General features: G+C 38.8%; 1 long non-coding RNA gene across 1 annotated transcript; it reads right to left on the reverse strand.

The window, feature by feature from the left end:
* Nucleotides 1-4,533: 4,533 nt before the first annotated feature.
* On the reverse strand, nucleotides 4,534-5,018 carry LOC108253266. The gene is made up of 2 exons (XR_001809702.2): nucleotides 4,906-5,018; nucleotides 4,534-4,584 (listed from the first exon to the last, which is right to left on the reverse strand). It is a non-coding gene; the product is annotated as an uncharacterized LOC108253266 (long non-coding RNA).
* Between the last annotated feature and the right edge of the window lie 6,240 nt (nucleotides 5,019-11,258).

Below are 11,258 nucleotides of genomic sequence, written 5' to 3' on the forward strand. Positions count from 1 at the left end.
CATTATCATTAATGTACGTATGGTCTGAACTTACTATACGCACAGTACTTCTGTTATGTTATTATTGTTATTAAGCATGTACCTAGATGGTTTGTATATTGTTTTATTGTGTGTAAAGTCAGCGTGTATCTGGTTTATGTATTGTTTCATCGCGTGCATAATACATATGTAATTCAATATCTAGTTATGTAGTAATTTATCCTTAAGTACATTTATTTGTTTCATCTAGGATTCTAGCTATCTAACTGCGGATTACGAGCATACGCGTAAGTCTTGTGCCCGGAAATCCGTGAGAGAATGTGGAGTATTAGGCTAATGAGTGTGATCGGTACCAGTAGGTATCTGGGTATGATTTCTAAGCTCCCTGCTGAGATTTTATACCAGTGAGTACCTGGTTATTTTTAGGCTCCTGATGACGCATACTGATTGTGGATATCTTTGGCTTGTTACACCATATTTGACTATTTTAAACTAAATGGTCATGCTGATTTTATTTATTTTATTTGTCTTTCGGTCTGACACTCTAGGATGAATTCAGCAGACGGTCTGATGCAGTCAGCGAGCGGCGATAGCACAGATAATCTACTAGTTCCCAATAAATCACTGAAGTTAATCAACGTTGAACGTGGTTAATAGCCGGATGGGTGACCATCTGGACAATCGCGTGCTATTGGCCTTTCCCAGCCCCCACTCAGGCTGGTTACCCCCGTCACTGAAGACCTTGAGTAGTTATACAGTGACGTTAAGTTGAGAAACCCTGTACGGAGTTAGACCTTTTGCATGCTAATGACACGGCCATCCAGACTGCTCCTTTCTGAAAGGACAAGATTAAATTTGGCATACAAACTGGACACGGAAAGTAACTTGAGCTGTGGGTATCTAATAGGTAATAGGTATTACTTCTGGGCTAAAGATGGCCATTTGTAGCGTCATGAAAGCAGTCCAGCTCCTGGAGTAGGCAACTATGCCAGATTTCCTTCTCTGGAGTTAGGTTTTAGAAGTCAGGGCACGTACGAGTAGCGAATTAACACAATAACCAGTTTCGAGAACCGTTTTTGGTCAAGAAAATAATGTCAGATTCTTTCTTTTCCGGGTTCCGTCAATCTCCAACGTAGAGAAACAATCAATATCAATTTATTGATGAGCTGCCCAAAGTTTGGGTTGCCAGATTGAAGTTTTACGGAACAAAATTTTTCGGAACATTATTTCAGCCCAAATTTTTTCAACATTGTTTAAATTGTTCAGCACTAAGATTGTAGCATTGAAAATAGGAACGCCACTCAATCATTTTGGCACCACTGAGGTTGGTTTTGAGGGAGAGAGAGAGAGGGAGAGAGAGAGAGAGAGAGAGAGAGAGAGAGGGAGGGAGAGAGACAGAAGATATGGGGAGGGAAGAAGAGGAGAGAGGGAAGGAGATGGACGAAGAGAAGGGACTATAAGGGAGGGAGAGACTGTTCAACTGTTGAGATTTTCAAGAGGGAGGGAAGATGTGGGACAGTTCTAATAAGACAAATTTCCCACCCCCACCCACTTTGTTCTTCATACCCACCCCAACCTCCCACCCAAGGGGAGAAAGACAAGGGACAGCTCTAATTAGACAAAAATCCCACCGCCTCTTTCATTCCACCCACACTTCCCCTCCCCCCCAAACCACCCACTATACCTACCCTCCCATCCAAGGGGAGAAAGACAAGGGACAGTTCTAATCAGACAAATATCCCACCTCCTCTTTCATTCCACCCACACTTCCCTTCTTCCCTACCCTCCACCCCCAGACCACCCACTATACCTAGCCTCCCATCCAAGGGGAGAAAGACAAGGGACAGCTCTAATCAGACAAAAATCCCACCCCCTCTTTCATTCCACCCACATTCTTCCCCAACTACTCTTCCATCCTCTACCCTCATTCCGTTCCATGGTTGGGTGGGTTTATGAGTTTAATCATATTAACAAGGCAGTGGTGTTGGGGGGGTGGGTGGTTATAATAAAGGGGTCGTTTTCAGTGGACAGGGACAAAGTAGATAGAAATCAAGAAGGGGGAGGGGGATTATTGACCGAACGAAGCGAAGTGAACTTTATTCGAAATTTCAATTTGGCGATTTTACTTTCCGTATCCTATAGGAAGGAAAGCAATGTAATCGGGTAAAATTCTCTTCTTTCTTCTTCGTTTTTCTTTTTCTATCCATTCTTCTTCTCCTTCCTCTATTCCCCTATCCTTCTGTATCTTCCTCCACCACCTCCTCCTTCTCCTCCTCCTCTATTCTCTTTCAGATCATTGACTCGTCTTTTGTTGTGAGCGTCGACATTGTCGACATTTAAAAAGGACAATGAAAGCAATAAAAGAGCAAAAAGAAGAGGGGGGAAGAGGAGAAAGGAGGAAGGGGAAAGAGCAAAGAGGGGTGGAAGGTTTCACTAAAACTGGAACCCACATCGGCAGTCAAAACACAAAATCATACACCAAATGGTATCCAAGTTTAATGAGGACTTCAAAATTCGTACAGTCCGAGAAGATATTAAATGAAAAATTACAAAAACACATAAAAAATGAGATTAAAAAAGTCAAGTATTTTTTGTCAACCAAAAATACTTTAGGCTGCCGAAGTACAGATGGTTTTGCAGATTTCAGCCCAACGGGCAGCATAAATAGGGTTTATTCCATTCAATTCTATTCGACTTTCAATCAATGAGACTCTCAAATCTCACCTTGGGTGGATTGGAAACCTCCTATAACCGAGATTTTCAATCTCAGCTTGGATGACTCTGATTCGAAACCTCCTACAACCGAGCCATCAGGTTTGAGGAAAGTGGTGAAGGCGCTTGCAGAAGTGGCCCAGGCAGAAATAATTTAGGTGTACTCTACATTCTTACTGAAAGCTACAGTTAAGTATTGAGCAGAGGTGACCTATACCAGTCCGGAAATAATCAGAGCATCAAATATAATCCAAGTAATCCTGGTTGTAACTAAGGGCCGAATGCACAGTCGTACCTTAATCCTTAATGATTAGGAATCCCTTTTAGTGCTTTCCTAAAATTCAGATGCATAGTGGATCCTAAACTCCTCCTGGTTACGCAAGAGCAATGTGCATTCCGACTTTCTTTTAAATTTTAATTTCAATACACTGACGTGCAGAAAATTCCGAACAGAAAAGTAGTAATACCCACTAAAGTTGTGAAAAAGCTCTGCTTTACCACAGAGTTACATGATTGGATTTGATGTAAAACAGTAAAATATTCCATGACGGGTTAAATTAGACACATGGAAAGGGGGTGCAAAAGCAGAAGGGGAGGAGGAGAGGCGAAAGAAGGGGAGGGAAGGGAGAGATGGATAAAAATCGAGACAAATGTAAAGAGAATTTAATTGTTGTCTTGGATAATGGAATTGAGTTGAGAGGGAAACAAAAGAATAGAAATGGGGTGGATTTCGATAGAATATTGTAAAATTAGGAGGAGAAGGAGGAGGAAGAGGAGGAGGAGAAGGAGGAGGAGGAGAAGGAGGAGGAGAAGGAGGAGGAGGAGAAGGAGGAGGATGAGAAGAAGGAAAAGTATGGACACTGATTTTTCTTAATCGATAAAAAGAGGAAAAGAAATCATTGCCAGACATTTTTAGGGTATAGTGAAGAGATTTCACATGCTTATGGCTTCTCAAGGTTTGTCCACATATAGTCGACCGGCCGTCGACTAAACCGTACACACTGCCACGATAACATTGTAGATTTTGTCTTGGACAAAAACTGATGACGATTTATTACAAGCGGATAAATGAGTTTTTCGTTCTACCTAACCCCCTTTGTAATCCTATTATATCTTCACTCAGCTCTCTCTCTCTCTCTCTCTCTCTCTCTCCCTCCCTCCCTCTCTCTCTCTTCCTCTCCTTCTATCTTCCTCCCACCCTCTCTCATACACATTACACACTCATACCAATTCACAGATTTAAACTCATTTGTTTCTTTCTCTCTTTTCCTGCCACCCAGGCTCTCTCTCTCTATCTCTCTCTCATCCACACCCATATCTTATCGGAATTTATCGGATATGAAAGGAAATACATTTTTCGCAATTTTTTTTTCTTCCATTGTCTTATTCGTGAAAAACACGAAGAATGAAAGAACAATAGCTTAAAACAAGAGTAAAAAAGGCAAAAGGATATTATCAAAGTCTTACCATCATACACATTACACACTCATACCAATTCACATCAGATTTTAACTCATTTGTTTCTTTCTCTCTCTTTTCCTGCCACCCAGGCTCTCTCTCTCTCTCATCCACACCCATATCTTATCGGAATTTATCGGATATAAAAGGAAATACATTTTTCGCAATTTTTATTCTTCCATTTTCTTATTCGTGAAAAACACGAAGAATGAAAGAACAATAGCTTAAAACAAGAGTAAAAAAGGCAAAAGGATATTATCAAAGTCTTACCAACCTTTTCAAGAGAGTGAAGTCCAAATAATTACCGGTAAATGTCGATGATCACTTATCAGGTGGCACACAGTTTAAAAACAATAAGATAAAACACGGTTTTTCTTTTGGGTGTTTTTTTTAGAGTGATTAAGTTACATTAGATGTAAACTAAAACACTGAAAACTGAAGATGAAAATTATTGAGTGAGGAAAAAAGTCGACAGCACTTACAAAGCAGACGCGCTACCAACTAAGCTAACTAGGCTGGTAAAGAAAATATTACCTACTAGCTGAATTCCGTCGCTTCACTCCGGAATCCCGCTAGTTCATCCCGAGGCATGGCCAAACTTGTGGAAAAGGCAAAAAGCAACAAAAAATCAACTCCTAGCGAAATGTAACAAATCTGATGAAAAAACGTCTAGCAAAAAATTTATCAAAACTGACTATTTAATCAAAACTGACAAAAGTGCTGATAACGATTTCAACGCGAACTTGAAGGCAATACCTGCAGCAGTACAACTCAAAGTTACTAATGCCGGGTATGACTCACATGCGGGAGCAGACACAGACTTTCAAACGAGAACGAGAACACACAGCGTATGATAACAGAGAAACAACACGGTTGGATTGATAGTGACGGGAAACGGGAGGGAAAAAGTGAGAATTTGAGAGAGGGGAGAGAAAAAATCCCGCGGAAGAGGGATTTTTTTCCAGTCATGGAGAAGAGAGCAGCAGTACAACTCAAAGTTACTAATGCCGGGTATGACTCACATGCGGGAGCAGACACAGACTTTCGTAACGAGAACACACAGCGTATGATAACAGAGAAACAACACGGTTGGATTGATAGTGACGGGAAACGGGAGGGAAAAAGTGAGAATTTGAAAAAAGTCGAAATTGATGTAGATATCTTTAAGGTTCTGAAAGGTATCGTTAAGGTAGGTTGAAAAAGCAGGTGTAAATCCCGAAAAACTTCTTAAAAATCCGATTGAGAATTTCTTCAGAGATGGATTTCAGCGGTCAAAACCGATACCCTCAAAGATGACTTTAAAGAATCTTAAAGAAATGACGCCTATGAACGAAAAGTCCACAAACCCTAAACACTAATTTATTCAAAAGAAACCAACTAAAAGAGTAAAATACACTTTCAGAACCCTAAAACTAAAAATCCGATTGAGAATTTCTTCAGAGATGGATTTCAGCGGTCAAAACCGATACCCTCAAAGATGACTTTGAAAAATCTTAAAGAAATGACGCTTATGAACGAAAAGTCCACAAACCCTAAACACTAATTTATTCAAAAGAAACCAACTAAAAGAGTAAAATACACTTTCAGAACCCTAAAAAAAAAGGCACACACCAATATCAATCACAAAAATTGCTGTTTTTTGGGGGATCCAAATAGGGCCAAAAAGTACCGAAAAAAGACAAAATAAACAAAAAATAAATGGCAAAATGGAAAAGAACAAGAAAATCACGGAACAAAAATTGGAACCCAAATTAAGCAATAATAAAAATATAAAAATTCTGCTGAAAAAATAATAAAAATTGTCAAAAGCAACAAAAAATCAACTCCTAGCGAAATGTAACAAATCTGATGAAAAAACGTCTAGCAAAAAATTTATCAAAACTGACTATTTAATCAAAACTGACAAAAGTGCTGATAACGATTTCAACGCGAACTTGAAGGCAATACCTGCAGCAGTACAGGCACACACCAATATCAATCACAAAAATAGCTGTTTTTTGGGGGATCCAAATAGGGCCAAAAAATACCGAAAAAAGACAAAATAAACAAAAAATAAATGGCAAAATGGAAACGAACAAGAAAATCACGAAACAAAAATTGGAACCCAAATTAAACAATTTACAATAATAAAAATATAAAGCTTCTGCTGAAAAAATAATAAAAATAGTCAAAAGCAACAAAAAATCAACTCCTAGCGAAATGTAACAAATCTGATGAAAAAACGTCTAGCAAAAAAATTATCAAAACTGACTATTTAATCAAAACTGACAAAAGTGCTGATAACGATTTCAACGCGAACTTGAAGGCAATACCTGCAGCAGTACAACTCAAAGTTACTAATGCCGGGTATGACTCACATGCGGGAGCAGACACAGACTTTCAAACGAGAACGAGAACACACAGCGTATGATAACAGAGAAACAACACGGTTGGATTGATAGTGACGGGAAACGGGAGGGAAAAAGTGAGAATTTGAGAGAGGGGAGAGAAAAAATCCCGCGGAAGAGGGATTTTTTTCCAGTCATGCTGGAGAAGAGAGATGATGGTGGAACACCTTTTGGACATGGAGAAGGCCCGGATATTGTTTACAACAAATCTAGGATGAGGAAAGTAAAAGTGAGACTGGATGTAGAATCCAGGACAGGTATGTGTAGTCAAATGGTCAAACCCCATGATAGAAACTTGGCCTGCACAACTACCGAGAAAAGGGCCTTGGAGATTGAAATAAACATAAAACTTACAGACCTACAGCATAGCCTCAGAGAATATAAAGAAAATTGCAACCCATTAGATGTCATTCTCTACAGCCCACATTAAACATAACAACAACACTCCCGAAAAAATTGAATTGACAAAACCCATTTCTAAAATCCTTTAGAGAACGTAATAGGAAGAAAATATCATAATAGGAAGCTTGCAAAAGAGATAAGAGAGATAACACAACTTCAACACTAGCAAAGGTATCAGGAACGGAAATTCCAAAGGTCTTCTTGAGGAATTTCACACTCTCAAAATACCTCCCAAATTTCACACCCTAGTAGAAATTTCTCTTTTCTTTTCAAGCATAACAAGTTAACCACCTACAATATTAACCATTTATTAACCACCCACAATATTCACCATTTATTTCCCAGTCAAGTCATGTGTGTTGTATCTTTGTGGTTTTTGGTGGAACTTACCGAATTCCTCCATGTTTGGGTGTTGACGTATACTTACCAAGAGATACGTGACTTAACGTGTTTTCTGATATTGGTTTGGACTGTTTGGTGAAAGACATAGACATACCTGTGAACAAAAATAGGGAGAGTACAATTGATCAGTCAAAATGAACGTACATAGAATAGAAATAGAAATATTCAATTGTGTACATAATTTATTATTAAAATGTAGTATTTGAATGGTTAAGAAATATCACACCAGATTTCAGCGAATTTTTAGTAAAATCCGTAAGGAAAGTAATGTAATCGGGTAAAATTCTCTTCTTTCTTCTTCGTTTTTCCGTATCCGTATCCGTATTGTAATTCCGTATCCGTATTGTAATTCCGTATCCGTAAGGAAAGTAATGTAATCGGGTAAAATTCTCTTCTTTCTTCTTCGTTTTTCTTTTTCTATCCATTCTTCTTCTCCTTCCTCTATTCCCCTATCCTTCTTTATCTTCCTCCACCACCTCCTCCTTCTCCTCCTTTATTCTCTTTCAGATCATTGACTCGTCTTTTGTTGTGAGCGTCGACATTGTCGACATTTAAAAAGAACAATGAAAGCAATAGAAGAGCAAAAAGAAGAGGGGGGAAGAGGAGAAAGGAGGAAGGGGAAAGAGCAAAGAGGGGTGGAAGAGATGAGTTAAATTAGACACATTTTTGTAAATTACTAGGCGAGCGTCTTGACCACTACACCACCGAAGCAAGACTTCTTCAAGTGTAACTTATGTTGCTAAAATTGAATTCAAGTTTAAAATGATTTTGACAATGATATCATTGACATCAGAGAGCTTCGATCAAACGCTCCCCGTAAAACACAAAATAAAATCCACATCACAAAAGTTTCCAAAGTATCAAACTCACAAAGAAATGTAGGAGACGAATTGCGAAAGTTTCAACTTTCAACTCCACCCTCGCAGAAAAAAAAAATCCCTCTATCTGAAAAAAAAAAGTATTTTTCCCTCCTGGAACGCGGAACAAAATCCCACGCCAAATATGGAATAAAAAAACATTTCTTAGACATCATCGCCGACATTACAAGAGGAGAAAAAAACATTAAAGAACATGATACAGAAAAAGAATTAGAGGACATTTCTTAGACATCATCGCCGACATCACAAGAGGAGAAAAAAACATTAAAGAACATGATACAGAAAAAGAAATACAAGGAGAGGAGAGGGGGAATGATTAAGTACATGATATTGAAGAAAGAGAACTCTGGAGAAATATTCCATGAGTCAATCAGAGTCATACACCCGAAGCCCATAACCATCTCAGCAGAAGTGGAGATCATACTTTTCTGAACAGAAAAATAATCAAAGTGTTGAGACTGTTGGGACAAGAGATTAGAAGGAGTATTTGACGAAAGAGAGGATAGACCAAAACTCCAAAACAGGATTAAGAAACTCGATGACACTCTTTCTTCACTGAAACTTGAAATAGGGTGCAAAAAAAGGAAGGAAAATTGATATGAGTATGTTAAAAATAAAAGAATTCTATCTATCAAGAAACAATGAAATATAAATGAAACTTAAGAATGAACTAATAAAGAAGATGAAGAAAATTTGTAATATGCGATGAAATTGTCATCTTGATGGCCTTCCAAAATTCTGTGAGTCAGGGTTTGTGTCAAAGGTGTTCTCCTATTCTACGTTTGGAAGGAAATCTAGATCAATGCTTCGTAAAACGTTGACATTTTGGTGGGAACGCGAGACTCCCAGACCTCTGTCAATTTGCAATTCTGTGACTTGGAATGGTATTACCGAAAATTTCTTTCGACATTTCAGCTTGTGAAAATGTGACAACAGTGTTCATCCTAATCATCAGTAGATATTACAGCACCTTATCCCAATTACGATCCACACACTATCGGCATTTTTACAGAATTGACAAGAATATTGGGGTCGAGTGGACCATATGCCTTCAGGCACACTCCATTTGTCAAGGGTCTTGGTTTACCTTGCCCTTGGGATCAATTTTATTCGAAGAAATCATTTACTGATTGAAATTTGTAATGAAGCAATAAGTTGAAAAATGAAAAATAATCATCCCAATTACGGTTCGCATACTATCGCTATTTTTACAGCATTGTCAAGAATACTGATAAGTGTAGGCGATATTGGAAGCCTTTTCAATCTTCTTCTTCTTCTTTTTCTTCTAGTGTCGTGTCCGCTGCCGAACGTTGACGATCATGTTGCTGATTTTTTCAATCAGGTTCATAAATTTCTTCTTCTCTATCTTTACGTCATAAGAACTTGGCTGGAGGATTCAGTTGCAAATCCTCGAGTGAAAGACTTTCAAAGTGCTCCGTTTCACTTTCACATGCAGCTTTTCACGGTCCTATGGATCCAATTTATTCCCCGGGCCGTAATTAATTCATTCATTGAACTCGTCATTAGAGACTCGTACGATATGTGTGATGAACCCACAATCCACATACCATAGAGTCTTTATTAGGTGTCAGTAGCGGAGCACCCACTGTTGGGAATTTACGAGAGGGAACTGCTCCAGTTTTTTCCCCTTTTTTTATATAATCAGGCAAGGTCCTCTGCTGTTACCATTTCTGTATTATGTTATGTCATTAAACCCATAAAATACCCGAGACATTGTTTAGACTGCTGAGGTAAAGAAACTTTTTAGTCTCATTCGAGCAGGATAAACAAGGTATATTCTATTCTATTAAACTTTAAAGGTGTTTCTACCTTAATTGTCTGCCGCGGCTGTTTAGCACTACTTAACCTTTGGGCTTCCAGCACCGAGTGTTCATAATAAGGTCTAATCAATGGTGTGAATCAAATGCTACAGATAAATAGCTTTAAAAGAAGAGGACAGATTTCTTTTCCTTTATGATTACATTGATCACGGTGAAGTTTGTTAATGAAAACTGGACAAAACGAAAATGTAATAAGAAACGAGAAAAATGTTAAGCTTCATCTCAGGAGAGAAATGGGGAACTATGGACCTGAGCAGTTTCCGCCGCTACACTATGCCGCTTTTAGTCGCCAAAAGTTTTAGATGTTTGAGACGGTCGCTATTTCGCTGAAATATTAAAAGAGGATTCAGCCTGAAGAAAAACAACGGGAAGAGCTCAGCACGAAAGAAAATTGAGCTGATTGATGATAGCTCAGCCCTAAAGGGAATTTAGCTCATCTGATGGTTTGCTGACAAAACCCTCATGTCTACGCCACTATCTGGCCGACTGATGTTCTGTGCCGTCGTAAAAACTGTTGCGATGCACTGGTGGATCCCTAAAAGGAATTCAGCTTATCTGATAATTTGCTGACAAAACCCTCATGTCTACGCCACTATCTGGCCGACTGATGTTCTGTGCCGTCGTAAAAACTGTTGCGCTGCACTGGTGGAAATCATTAAGGAGTATGTATTTCTGCGCGTTGGAATACGCTGAACTGTTTTCACTTTTATAATATCCATATGGAACGCGTTTATTACACTATGGAATTATCTCGGCGAGAGAGTGGTGCAGAGTAAGTTGTTTTCTTCGGATATTGGTGAGGAGTCTGGCTGGGAGGGCTTTAAATAGGGAGTATACGAGCCTGAAATTTCCCTTGCTAACGAAACGGCAAAGGTTGAGTGCGAAAGGGATCCACTCGTAAAATTTTCGTAGTATTTGTAGTTTGTAGCCAAAACCAAATGTCAGCCCAAAGCAATCGCCTATACCTAGAACTGATTGAGAGGCTGACAAATGACATAAGTATCCATGAAGGCAAGTCGCGACCTAACAATTGAGATGACACAAAAGTACATTTAGAACATAAATCTTGACAACGGCATTGGAAAAAAACCTTTATTAAACTTGGATACAAAAAAAGAACAAAAAACTCGTGTTCCCTATGACATTAACAAGTTTAACTACCTACCAATAAGAACGAAGGTGGGATCTCTTGGCCATCC

Source organism: Diaphorina citri, unplaced genomic scaffold (genome assembly GCF_000475195.1).
Source record: "Diaphorina citri unplaced genomic scaffold, Diaci psyllid genome assembly version 1.1 scaffold1474, whole genome shotgun sequence".
NCBI lineage: Eukaryota > Metazoa > Arthropoda > Insecta > Hemiptera > Psyllidae > Diaphorina > Diaphorina citri.